Raw genomic sequence first — 15,049 nt, forward strand, 5'->3', positions numbered from 1 at the left:
AATACCCTATACCCACAGAGGGCTAGTGTGGGGGTGCAGGTTTCCCTTCCAAACAAGAAGAGCACAGCTGATTACACTTGTTTATTCAGTCAGTCTTTAAACAGTCAGGTTTTAAAAAAACAGGTCAGTTGATCTCCTTTTTTGCTGCAACTAAAAAACACATACACATACAATATTGGACTCTGTTACAGCTATCTTGTAGCACAGACTGTGCTCTCTCCTTATTTCTCCTTATGGGCGAAATTCAAACAAATCCTGCACCCATCTGCACAATTCACTGGTTTTATAGTTGGGGTCCTTTTCACAAATAAAGACATGTATGCCCTAAACAAGATGGTTATTAATATCCAAGTAAGAGATTAAGGAAGCAATGCAAGATCAATGTCCAACTTTATTGTCTGGTCATATTGAGAATTATTATTAAATGTTGAAAATGTATCCATGGCAGAGATACCCTGATCTCTCTGCTAGGGTTTGTCTCTGTGTGAAATAGATTTTACTCACATTTTTAAAGTTGAGGGTTTAACCACAAGCTGAGCCCAAACAGAGAAGGAAGAGTCCTGGGCATCAGTGAGGGTCTGTTAAACCGACCCCAGCTCAGTGTAAACACAGACCGTCTCTAGTCTCTGGTCTGGAGGACATGTTTCTGAACAGATTTTCTCAAGCACAAACTTGTGCTGACGCCATTGATAAAGCAACAACTCGCAATTTATGTTGACCACACTTTACAGTTAATTTGTACAATAACATGAAATATTGGTGATTCTTCAAATAGAGAATAATTCTGTGGCATTTTTTTTAACAAAAATAATATCTTTGTAGGAACATTACTGAGAAACTGGAGGATCCTGCAGTGATCTACAGTACCGTCAACAAAAACCATGCTAGCTGAGGATGTCCATACAGATAGAGTTGTATTACTGGGGTTGTCTTGTTATTACAGATATTCTTTATACACAGCAATTTGTATTCTTTAGTTTATGCTAAGTGTGCCATAATTAATACCTTTTCAATGTATAATTTAATTCAGTTTATAATTTTAATATAATTTCAATTCAGTATTGTTTTAAAAATATTAGATTTTTAAAATATGTGATAGGAATGTTTTTTTTTATAATTTTGTTTTCATATATATTGGGGAATTTATATTCTCTCTCCTTTAGTTTTACATGTATATGGATGGTCTATTCTTTTTCTTTTTCTTCTTCTTATTACTATTGTCGTTGTGTTATACAATTATTTATTTTTATATAATGGCAATGCTTTGACACTAGAAATGCAAGTTTGTCATGCTAAGGAAGCTAATCTTAAATTGAATGTAATGGATTGTAATACATGCAGTATAAAATATGTTGTTAAATGTGATTATATCTCATTTTTCTGTTTATTTTAAACTCATTTTGTATTAAAATGGACTGTGTAGTGTGTAGTGAATGTCTTAATTTATTTTCACATTCATCTGCCTAATGCCATTAATGTACAAATGTTCCTCTTGGGTTTAATTTAGATTTTTGCTGTTAAATTAGTTCTCGTACTAAACTCAACATTTCTGGGAAACACCTGACAGAACCACAGTCAGTGTGACCACGTAATATGTTCTGTTTTGTCTTCAAAGTAATAAATATTTGAAATATAGCAACAAATTTATAATATAATGCTCTGAACATGACAAGGTTTAAAGTGTGTTACTGACAACATCTGAAGAAATAAACATGGTATTAGCTGTTTAAAGTAACTCTGGGTGAACATATTATTTTAGTGAGTACTAGGATATAGTGGTCTGCTTTCCTCTAGGATTCACAGGTCTGGTCACAATATCCTGCCGCCTGGGACTAAATTTCAGTGTCCATTTATTTTTTTTTATTCAAGGTGAAATTAAGCTACATATACTCCACAGAGAACACATTTAAACATGCCATTTTTATTTGACATAATTTTAAAAATTTGTTTGTTTTTTTTTTGTTTTTTTTTTTAGCTAAAAACAGTCCTGACAGAATCATAACTGCTTTGTTGTGCTTTGCTGAGATTTGTGCTAAAAACACAAACTGAAGGGATGTGGTCTTGATGGGAAACTCATCTTAAAAGCCAGATATGCTGGTGTTCTAAAGTGAGTGGCAATATGTCAGACCTATCACATTCAACACAGTGGAAATGCAATAAAACATAAAATATTCCATGTGCCATAACTTTGAAGAGGCTATTTTGTCTGAATATTATCAATTTAATAAATAAAATATATTGATGGTACAATAAAATATGCCAAACTGTGTTCTCTGTTGAGAAGTGATTCTTATGCGCACTCAACAAAACTCATTGGACCAGGGGAATCCAAACTTTTACACAGTTATATTTTTGTTGTATTCCATGTATTTTATTAGTTTAAACTTGTAAAGCATATTTTGTCTGAAATTGATTGCTATTTGTTGTTGTTGTTGGTATTATTTTCAGTATTGAGATTGTTTAGGAATTTACAATGTGAAAATCCTTATTTCACCCTGAAAACAACTATGTCCCTTTCTTGCCAGTTCACAAACTGCAAACAGTCCCAGCAGGATGACGTCACACTGCAGTCTCTTAAAGGGTTCATGTGTGTTCATTTATTTATTTATTGTACTTTGAGGATACACTTAAGTAGGAAAAATATTATGAATTGCAGAAGTTTGTTTTAGGGTCAATAGTGAAAATGAACTTCATTTACACTCAGTCATCACTTCAAAATAGAATTAAAGCACTGAACAAAACAAAGATGTAGGTTTTCTGCTGGAAATCAGCTCAGTGAGACACTGTTATTAAATGGAGCTTCTGTGTGTGACACATGTTTCAGAAGCTACTGAAAGTCTTTGTAATTATATTAATCAATTTTATAAAACTGTGTGGATCCTCTGAACTCTGGACTGTATGAAAACCCTTGACTCCAGAGAACAGTTCCACCGTTCCACAGCCCAGTTCTGGGGGCTTCTTACCCCTCTGGCTGATGCTTAACATTCAGCAGTGCTCTTCACTGTAGCTGAATTTGCTGAAACATTTGGACACTGGAGGTTGACTGATGATGTTGATTTTGTGGAAGTTTAAAATTATGCTGATACTACACTCTATTTAAAGTCACATGTTTCCTGAGAGAAAGAAGGTTTGTGTCATGTGTTCACAGCAACTTAAAGACTTGTCAGCCACAAGTAGTTTATGCCCTGCATCTGTTCTCAGCTTCTATTATTGGGACCGTGGGGTTGAGACCCACCACAGAATGATAAGAACTGTTTTATTCAAAAGATTATTATAGTTTTAAGAGATTACAATCTACAGTTTTTATAGGGTGACCAAACGTCCTCTTTTCTCTATATTGTAAAAAACTGAAAGTCGTCACTTCTGTCCCTATAACGGCACAAATACACAGACACACCTGACCAATAGTGACTTTCTGTTATCCCTAATCAAGTTACATCTGTGCAGTTTTTCTGTTTAAAATTAACTTTAGAAGAAAACAGGACAACTCATTAAATCCGGAACAGGGGACTGAATTATAGCTCTCACATACAGCACGTTTTATCAGCCAGACCTTATAAAATATAAGTATTTTTACAAAAATGTCTGGATCCTAGCGATGCTCTGATCATTTATCAAGTCTGTATTACTTCTGGTTGATAAAATGTGGTGCTTGCTTTTAGGAACGTTTAAAAAAACAGTTAAAAGTTAAACTCGTCAGTTTCTGTTATGATCATGAGTTTTCTGGTGTAAACAAGTCGCTTTAATACAGGACTTCAGGTTTGAAGTTTGGTTTGAACAGAAAATGTAAAATGATAATAAACTGTCGAGAAATGACAATAAATATTATTTTATTGTTTTTGCTTAGGGCCAAATGTTGTATGGAAAGGAATCTGTCCAAAAAGGCATTTTTTTAATCTTGTTAACGAGTATCTGTTTGTGCATTGCATTTCAGCAGCATAGTTGCATGGTTATGAACAAAATTGTGCTGCCACCTGCCCCATGTGTCCTCTTTTATGAGAACTCAGATATGGTTCACTCTAGTTTATACATTGTATACATTGTTATTTTTATCATTATTTTGCTTTTGTTTCTACTTCAATGGTCTCTGTTAAATCAAACCTTACAGCTTCACTTTGTTACTTGTTCAAGGATGTGTGTGTGTTTGTGTGTACACATATAAATGAGAACTTTCAAGTGTTCTTTATTAAAAACCAATGGCTCTATTAACATACTGTGGCGACCAGAAGAAGAAAGAGGCTCCTTAGCTTTTCTACTATTCCTGAGCTCACCTGGTGGTGTACCACAGAAACTGCACCTTTATTGACAAAGCCAGAACTCCCCACGCGGGAAAAATAGCCCAAGGTCATTCATTGCCATACACATGTTGGTCATGGTGGCCACCCACTATAACAATGCATCACTGACATCACAAACCAGAAACAACAGTAAGAGCAACACAACATCACTGACTAATTGAAACCATTAATAACTAGAACATCTAAGCATGAACACAAACAGTCCCATGAGCCTCTGCTCCAGTGGCACCTCCAATTGGCTGCCACGATACTTTATAGAAATATTTGTCTTTCATAAAGGTCCTTTGATGCAAAAAGAGGTATTCAGTGACAAAATCCACAATAACAGTGAGATTGTGCTGATGTGTATGTTTGTCATTTATATGTGATACAGAGAGAAACCTTGAGTGTGAAAGAGCAAGACACAATGAGGGAGTGAGTTCAATTGCAGAGAGAGAGAGAGAGTGCTACACAGCTCCAATTTCCATTATTCTCCAAAATGTCCAAACTAAATCTTTAAAGGCAAATTTTACCATTTTAATCAAAACTGATTTTTCTTCAACATTTGCTGCTCTCCAATTGGTTTTGTGCTGGAAAACGGTCTCATGTAGGGCTGCAACTAATGATTATTTTGATAATCGATTAATATGTCGATTATTTTTTTGATTAATCGATTATTGATCGAATAAAAAGGAAGAAAAGACAAATTTGGTTTCCTGTCTGTTACTAGTATATTCAGGATTCCATCAGTGAGAACAGCTGCTTGCTGTGGTGTGCAGATCTTCTTAAAAACATAGTCAGCAATGCTGGGCTGTTTCTATCTGAGGTGAGAGAGAAAGTGTCGATATGAACATACATCTTTTTTAAGTTAATAACTACTGATCTAAAATGCAGACAACAATGAAGGCAAATTGAAATTACATAAATGGATATTGGGTGCTATGTGCTGAGAATAAAAGGAAAATTCAACTAACACATATGATAAGATATCGTAAAGATATTTAAGATTTTAGAGAACTAATGTTGTAATTGTATAAGGAACACACAACCTACCATTATTAAAAATTAGCGTTTACATGAAGAATTAACCCAACCGTTACATTAATTTTATATTTATCAATATTTAACACAGTGTATGTAATGTAATATACACTTGGCTGTGATACTCAAACACTAACACGCAATGCCAGTCAGAAAAGACCTTAAAACAGGCTTTAAATATATTATTTAAAAAAATGTTTGGATTGATTTTTTTTTTAACTCTGAATGTAACTGCCGCCACATTTAAGGTGGAACGGAAAACTCACTAAATACAAGAGTGATATAAATTTACTGAAGATGAGACCTCTTGTTTAACTACTCTAGCAGGCTCTAGTGACATTGAGTGAGAGAAAAAACTTGTCGCTAATGTTAGCTTGACTAAAACTACGGTTTGTTTTGGAACTGCTGGTCGAGCTGACACATTTAAGGTGGAAGAGAAAACTCGGGGGGATGCTAAGGCTTGTTCGCTAAACGCGAGTGTAATATCAATGTACTAAGAAAACAAATGTTGTTTAACTACTCTAGCAGGCTCTAGTAACATTGAGTGAGAGAAAAAGTAGAATTAACTTACTATATTTAATCTCTTTCACACATAGCTCCAACAGGCTTCATTTTCAGATGCTCATGCAGTGATGTTGTGCTGCTGTGCCATGCGAGATCAGCTGTGCACATGTTGCACCCAACGCTGCTCCTTGAAGGCGTTAATGTAAAGTGTTCCCATACGTTTGAGGACTTGGGTCGTACATTTTTCTCTCTGCTTGTGCTAACATTATCCTCTGCTGTGACCGCCTCCGCCATTTTTCAAACCCTTCTTAACCAGCATTACCACAAGTTCCAAAGATGTCTACACTGGTTAATCTGCCCCAGGCCACTTTAGATGAATTATTGTGAGATTCAAGAATCTAGGAGCAGCAACAGAACAGCCATGAAGCATTAAACCATGTTGAAGTAATCTGGTTTTGGTGGATTCCAGGAAAATGCTGCCTACTGGACCACACAGTGATAAAGTTTTATTTGTATCTGTGCCACTCGCTCTCCTTTGCCTGCACTCAAAAAAATAAATAAATAAATACAATTTAAAAAAGTACATATATATGTATGTAATTGTCAACCCCTCCCACTCCCTTCTGCAGTGTTTTCAGACTCTTTTCTCTTTGTGCTTTCTCTCAGAATCAGCTCAGTGTTGTACAGTAGCTGCTGGAGTTGGAGAGAAGTGAAGCTGTAAACTACAGTAACTCTGACTGTCTTATGGGCTCCAGTTTGTAATCAGCTCTTTCATCAATCATGTGTTTCAGGTGCTTCTGGAGCAGAGTGGAGTGTGAAATACAACCAACAGGAAATATGTGCTTTAAAAGGGTCCACAGTGTTTATGAACGGCTCTTACACTCACCCAGATGGTCTTACAGTGAATAAGGCTTTTTGGATCATATACCCAGTTCAAGGTGAGGAGAGATTTGATCTGAGTAAAGAGTCAGATTACTCAGGAAGAGTGGAGTATTTTACTGATGAACAGAAGAAATACGTCTCCCTCAAACTGAGTAATGTAGAGAAGAAGGATGAACATCAGTACTGCTTAGAAATCTCAACAGATAATACATTTGAAAGATGGGTGGGCACACCTGGAGTTCTTCTGACAGTTACAGGTGAGTGATGTCATATTCTCCATCAGTGACACATCATCATCTCACAGTGGAGTCAGAAAACTGATCAGTTACTAATGAGCTCCTGCTGAAAAGAGTTAGGGTCTTCATTCCACTCCTGTGCTGGGTGCTGCATGTTTTGATTTCCCGTTTGAATAAACCTGACTCTGTTTATCCTCTGGTTCCCTTTGTGATCTGATCTGTTTCACAGTGTCGAACATATGAACCTGAGCAGCTACAGCTTTACACTTTCTCTTTCCTGATTTGATCTTCTCTCATTGTCTTAGAGCTCCGTGTAGAAACTCCTGGAGCAGTGACAGAGGGAGGAGCAGCAGTTCTGAAATGTGTAACCACCTGCAGTCTGACTGCCCCATCATTCATCTGGTACAAAAATGGACGTCCTTTAACCACAAAGACCACCATCAACAACCAGCTCCACCTGCAGCCAGTCAGCAGTGAGGATGCAGGCAGTTATAGCTGTGCTGTAAATGGATATCAACACCTCCCTTCCCCTGATCACACGTTCACAGTCAGATGTGAGTACTTTTATTATTTTCTCAAGGTTTGGAATTTTGAAAAGGCCTCCAAATGTTCAGGGCTTGGTTAAATTTTAGGAAATGCCCATGAAGGAATCAACAAGATATGTAGTCATTTGCAATTACTTGTTATGCCTGTATCTCCAGATCCTCCAAAGAATGTCTGTGTCCATCAGTCCCTCTGGTGAAATAGTGGAGGGCAGTTCAGTGACTCTGACCTGCAGCAGTGATGGTCATCCACCTGTGGAGAACTACACCTGGTTTAAAGGATCAGTGTCTATTGGAACAGGGGAGAATTTCAGAATTCTCAACATCAACTCTGAGGACAGTGGAGAATACACATGCCAGAGTCAGAATCAACTCGGAGAGAGAAGATCTCCTGCTGTGGATTTAAATGTTCAGTGTGAGTTAATTAATTTATTGGGGTTTCATTGAGTGATTAATTAGTAATCCTTTTTAAAGACAATTGTCTGTTGTACATTCTCCAAAGAGCATCTCAGTGTCCATCAGTTCCTCTGGTGAAAGAGTGGAGGACAGTTCAGTGGCTCTGACCTGCAGCAGTGATGCTAATCCACCTGTAGAGAACTACACCTGGTTTATAGTAGGTGGAGTCTCACCTGTAGGATCTGGACACAGTTACAGTCCTCTACAGAGTGGATCCTACTACTGCAAGGCTCATAATGAACATGGAACTCAGAGATCAGCAGCTTTCGCAGTTGAAGGTAATAAGACTGAAGTTTTGTCACAATACAAACTTAATTATGAAGGAGAACTGGTGGAGGACTTGTTGTGCAGTTGATTGTAGAGGGTGGAGACTCAGTTCTAGGATCTGGACACAGCTTTAACATCACTCCTGACCTCACTGGACTGTACCCCTGTGAAGCTCAGAATCAACATGGAGCTCAGAATGGAACTGTGATGATCTCTGTTGAGAGTATGTTGTAAACAGAAACAGAAATAATGCAGTGTTCATTTTTAAAATAATTACAGATGTCTTCTGTTCTGCAGGGAGGAGTTGGTCTGTAGGTTGTGGGAGGAGGAGGGGACTTTCTTCTGTTCATTGTCTTAATCTGTGTCTACAAGTTAGTGAAATATAATGAAAGATTTTCCTACAATTTGACAAAGGTCTCTAATTTTATATAATTTTTCTTCTTTTCACAAATCATTCACGATGGAGTCTTCCCATGATAGCATTGTTTTCCATTTGTATTCCTCTCTTTCACACTACCCCAGTGGTGCAGTTTGGAATTTCACTGGCCTCTAAGTTAGGAGTACAGCAGTTCTAGTCTCAGGCAGGGCTGTTCTCAGATGGTTGTCTCTTTCTCTCTCTTGGTCCTCACCAACACCTTATTAGTACCTTTTTGTTAATCTTTAGTTTTATGTTTGTTCTGCACTTGAGTCCATTAACAAACATCTCCTTTGGTAGCTCACTCACTTAACATTCTCCTTTTACATAAAGGGTTCGTGGTTCAAACCCATCCCTGTACAAGCTACAGCTTCTAATGATTAAATTAAATAAGTCTGGATGTAACTAAGCTAAATCTCACCATAACTGAAAAATAAGCTCTGCTTTGATAAACAAAGTTTAGGCAGTTAGCCTGAATCCAAGATTCTAGAAGATAAAAATATATAGCTGCATTGTGATACATGCCTAAACAAGGTACATGTTAAAATCCACTGTAAAGTGGCCTATAATCTGAATTTCCACAATAATATATTTACTTTGAAAAACACTGGTAGGCTAAATCTCTCCAGCATGACGGTGCATGAGGGGAAGAAAATAACATGCTACAGTGGAGGGTAAACATGGGCCTTTTTAAAGCTGAATTAGATTAATTCACTTTTTTTTCAGTTGGGTTTACTCACATGCTGCGTCAGAGAGGACCTGTTAAACTGACTGCAGCTCAGTGTAAACAGAGACAGATTATCTGGTCTGGAGGACTTGAGCTGTTGTCACTGATAAAGCAGTTTTATTGACAATTCATATTCTTGTGAACAACATGAAACAGTCATTTAATATGTGCACTTTCGTCAACTGATGGATGGAGTTAGAATTGCAGTTGTAGCGTAAACAGATTTTAAGAAAAATTATAAATTGTGGTTAATTCTAAACAGTAATTATAGATGTTTTGTAGTGTTTTGAAAACAAGTCCTCAAATAACATAAATTTCACAACTTTATGTTGAAGGACTGGCACCCCCTCCATAATGTGTTCCTGCCTTGCACCCAAAGAGTCCAGGTAGGCTCTGGAACCACCGCGACCCTGTACTGGATAAGCGGTTACAGATAATGAATGAATGAATGAACTTTATGTTGTTGCTTTGTTATTCTTTTGCACCTTTGTATTTAAAAACAAAAATCTTATTGGTTTTGTAGGAAATTGACTGAGAACCTAGAGGATCCCTCAGATCTACAGCAGCTCATTTGAAACAAGATTAAATTAGTGTGCTGAAGTAGATTAGAATAAATAATAAAAAAATCACCCCAGAAAACACACCACTCTATAAATAGATGAGGTGAGTGCTGACCTCCTACGCTGTAGAAGCTGAGACACAACATGTATGGACTTGACCCATAGCCACATCGCCAGGTCCTCTGCCCAGTCCAGACCAGGTCCAGTAACATCCACTATTTGACGAAGTGTGAATACATTGGAGGAGATCAGACTGCTGTGCAACGAAGGGGAGATCAGGCTAATAATGTCTAGCCAGCATCCAAAAAAAGGAGTTCCTTTTAAAAGTCTTGTCACCCGTTATTGTCACTTTATAAAAATTGTAAATCCTAAAAATTCCATGATAATACAGGCAAGCCAGTGGTTTCAGAGCATTAATGTCCATTAAAAACAAGGCTCTGTCCAACCCCAGTCCACTAAGTTTGTAAGGTCTTGTGTGCAACAGCTCTCCACACAAGACCTTTGGGACCAGTAAGGAGCCTCTGTACAAACTGCAGTCTAAATGCAGCAGTCCTAGTGGCCAGGTGGACCAGCCCCTGTCCTCCTTCCTCTCTTGGGAAATGAAGGACAGGCTGAGGAATCCAGTGCAGCCGGTCCCAAAAGAAATCCACCAGCATTGCTTGAATATTGGATAAAAATTCAGTGGGGCATCTACACAAGCCAATTTATGCCACAGCGATGAAGCAGCAAGGTTATTAATAACTAGTACACATCCCTGATATGACATCTGGGGACCTAGCCATGACCATCCATTAAGATGTCATTTTACTTTGTTAAAGAGGGTAAATCATCACTCGGTGTTGCACAAGATGTTGGTTGTTCACAGTCAGCTGTGTCTAAAACCTGGACCCAGTACCAACAACATGGGAATGCGGTTAAAGGCAAGCATATGGATAGACCAAGAAAGACATCAAAGCATCAAGACAGGAAACTTAAAGCAATATGCCTTGAAAACAGAAAATGTTCAACAAAACAAATGAGGAACAAATGGGAGGAAACTGGAGTCAACGCCTGTGACCGAACTGTAAGAAACCACCTAAAGGAAATGGGATTTACAAACAGAAAAGCTAAAGGAAAGCCATCACTAACACGTAAACAGAAAAAACAAGGTTCCAATGGGCTAAGGAAAGGCAATCGTGGACTGTGGATGACTGGATGAAAGTCATATTCAGTGATGAATCTTGAATCTGCATTGGGCAAGGTGATGATGCTGGAACTTTTGTTTGGTGCCGTTCCAATGAGATTTATGCAGTCGACTGTCTGAAGAAAACATGCAAATTTCCACAGTCATTGATGATATGGGGCTGCATGTCAGGTAAAGGCACTGGGGAGATGGCTGTCATTACATCGTCAATAAATGCACAGGTTTACATTGACATTTTGGACACTTTACTTATCCCATCTATTGAAAGGATGTTTGGGGATGATGAAATCATTTTTCACGATGATAATGCATCTTGCCATAGAGCAACATCTGTGAAAACATTCCTTGAAGAAAGACACATAAGGTCAATGTCATGGCTTGCAAACAGTCCGGATCTCAATCCAATTGAAAATCTGTGGTGGAAGTTAAAGAAAATGGTCCATGACAAGGCTCCAACCTGCAAAGCTGATCTGGCAACAGCAATCAGAGAAAGCTGGAGCCAGATTGATGAAGAGTACTGTTTGTCACTCATTAAGTCAATGCCTCAGAGACTGCAAGCAGTTATGAAAGCCAGAGGTGGTGCAACAAAGTACTAGTGATGTGTTGGAGTGCTATTTTGTTTGTCATTTTTCCATAATTTTTTCCTCAGAATTGAGTGATTCCATAATTTATTCCCTGTGCTTGTTCTAAAAATCTAACTGTTACTGGCTACCACAATTATTTTTCTTGATGTCTTTTAGTGTTTCTTAAAGCCAGAAAGTTGCCATTTGAAATGCCTTTAGTTTTTGTCATGTCTGAGATCTGGTTTTTTTCTACAAAATTAAAAAACTGAAGGAACATCCTCAGATACTAATCAGATTCCTGAAAGAGAAGTGGGGTTAAAGCTGTATCATCAGATCAGTGAAAATAATGATCACCAATTGTGTGTCTGCCATTTTTCACGAACAGCCTCTGCTCTTCTGGGGATTGAAAGATTGTTGTGAGAATATAACTGCAGCCACATAAACATTAGTGAGGTCAGATACTGATGATTAATGATTAGTTCTGCCTCACAGACAGTGCTCCATAACTCCAGAGAACACAGTTCCACTGCTCCACTGCCCAGTGCTGGAGGCTTTGTACCTCTCTAGCTCAGTGACCTCAGTCGTGGTCCTGGTGCTCCACTGCCCTGCACATTTCAGAGATTATTCTGCTCCCAACACACCAGATACACTAATGAACTACACTCCTGATACACATCGAACCGTGTCCTTAACAACTTGGGCGCCCGCTGCAACCATTCTGGCAATTTTCAGTAAATATACTCCGCTATATGGAAAGATGTGGTGTTTTGGCAAAATATAATTGTAGTTCGTTCTCTGATCCTCGAAAATTAAGAAAATGAAGTTTCAGAGATTTTAGGACATTGCTTGTAAGCAGGGGGAGGGGCGAAACCCGAATATCTGCTGAATATACAAAATAAACCTAACTTTACCGACCTGAGATTAATCAGCACAGTAATGAGATTCCTTTATTTTGCAGATCTCACTTCACTCATACATCACACAGATAACCTTCCCGCAGTTCATGTTTATAAATTATATTATATTATTTTTAAAGCCAAGCCAAACAAGCTTCAACTAGAGACTCCATCAATTCTCCATCCATTCTCAGACAGTACAGGGTGGGCAATTTATATGGATACACCTTAATAAAATGGGAATGGTTGGCGATATTAACTTCCTGTTTGTGGCACATTAGTATATGGGAGGGGGGAAACTTTTTAAGATGGGTGGTGGCCATGGTGGCCATTTTGGATCCAACTTTTGTTGTTTCAATGGGAAGAGGGTCATGTGAAACATCAAACTTATTTCTATCTATCTATCTGCACTGAAGCTGGCACGTTCCCTGAGTTTTTCCAGCAAGATGGTGCACCACTATATTATGGGTGTCAGGTCCGAAGATTCCTAGATGAACAGTTTCCTGGAAAGTGGATTGGTCGTCGTGGGCCAGTTGAATGGCCCCCAAGGTCTCCCGATCTGACCACCTTAGACTTTTATCTTTGGGGTCATCTGAAGGCAATTGTCTATGCTGTGAAGATATGAGATGTGCAGCACCTGAAACTACGGATACTGGAATCATGTGCTAGCATTTCTCCTGCTGTGTTGCTATCAGTGTGTAAAGAGTGGGAGAAGAGGGTTGCATTGATAGTACAACACAATGGGCAGCACTTTTGAACACATTTTGTAAGTGGTCAGAAACTTGTAAATAACTCATGAAAGAATAAAGTTACATTAAAACCAAGCATACCATTGTTTTTCTTATGAAATTCCCAATAAGTTTGATCTGAAAATTGGATCCAAAATGGCACACTTCAAAATGGCCGTCATGGCCACCACCTATCTTGGAAAGTTTCCACACTCCCATATACTAATGTGCCACAAACAGGAAGTTAATATCACCAACCATTCCCATTCCCATTTTATTAAGGTGTATCCATATAAATGGCCCATCCTGTACATGGTTTTGCGCAGTGCTTCACAGTTGGGGAGGCCGCCTTGACAATGTCGTCCACCCCCCACACCTGTTGTAAAGACTCAATAATTACAGATCCTTCAAAGTCCCAAAGTACTTTCTGTGTTTAATGCATTGATCCTCAGTTTTCAGTCACAAACACACATTCTGAAGTATAATCCAGCGTTTAATCAAGCTGTGTGTCGTCTCTGAGTTTCCCCGTGACTGTGTACACTGTTTTGAATCATTGATTTGAATTTGCATTCGATTAGTGTACAGATACACTAAATGAGTCGACTCTACACTCAACCCATCGTATATGTTTCTCAAAGCATCCAAACACCACATAAAGTGCATAATTCACCAAATATCAGTGAATTTAAAAAAAAAAAAAACGTTTTGATAACGTTTCTTGAGCTTTGATTCCAAACAGGAGCGCGTGTTGAGGTGGGATGATGACGTCAGTGTTTTTTCTATTTTATTTTAAGAACTTCCTTTTCTGTTTGTACATCATTATTCTCTCTCTCTCTCTGTCTCTCTCATTCACACACACACAGACAGACACACACACACATATTCTGAGGTAGCCAATTACAGTCACTGCACAGTATATATATTTCTATTTTATTTTAAGTACTTCCTTATTTTAAGTAGTTTTTGGTACTTCTATTTAATTACCTTCTCTCCCTCTCTCTCTCTCTCTCTCTCTCTCTCACACACACACACACACATTCTGAGGTAGCCAATTACAGTCACTGCACATGGTCATCTGACATGTGTGCATGGACTTATGCTGCATATTTTAGCTTATATATATTTAGCTTATATATATATATATATATATATATATATATAGTTCCTATCTTGGGCGTCAAAACATCAATGCCCCCAACCCCTGGCCCCACGTTCCTTATTTCAGTTTCTTAAAATACCAACCCCTAAAACACTTTATATCAGCTTAATCATACATCCACAAATATTAAGCCATATATTTATTATTAATGTCAGTGTGAAGTCTTTCTAAACAATATCCTATAATCTTGAGAAGTAAAGACTGTTCTTACCGTTCTGTGATGAGGCTTCAGTATGTGAACTAATAATCTGCCTATGACTTACGTGTCTTTAAGCTGCCAAGAGCAGTAACACCACCACAGGAAACATGTGACCTTATATACAGCTATGTAAGAGTTTAACTTTATACTTCTGCAAACTCATAATCATCTGTGAATACATATGGTTCAGAAGGTTAAGCTCATTAGCATTTACAAATTCAGTTTCTGTACAGAACTCCAGAGAAACTTAGGGAATTTTACAGGAAACTAGATTAGTTTCTTTTTAAGGAGCAGCGAGCAAGTGATACTTATAAAGACTCAAAACATAACGTACAACAAACGGGAGGTACACACCAACCCTCTCAATTTTATTCATTTATACATATGAAAATTTAGTTTTAAGCAATGTATACA

The 15,049-nt window shown here is 37.9% G+C and overlaps 1 pseudogene; it reads left to right on the forward strand.

Annotated features, from left to right (window-relative positions):
* LOC136677527 (B-cell receptor CD22-like) overlaps positions 1 to 15,049 on the forward strand; it is a 31,166-nt pseudogene that overhangs the window by 7,365 nt on the left and 8,752 nt on the right.

Source organism: Hoplias malabaricus, chromosome 2, assembly GCF_029633855.1.
Source record: "Hoplias malabaricus isolate fHopMal1 chromosome 2, fHopMal1.hap1, whole genome shotgun sequence".
NCBI classification, from domain to species: Eukaryota; Metazoa; Chordata; class Actinopteri; order Characiformes; family Erythrinidae; genus Hoplias; species Hoplias malabaricus.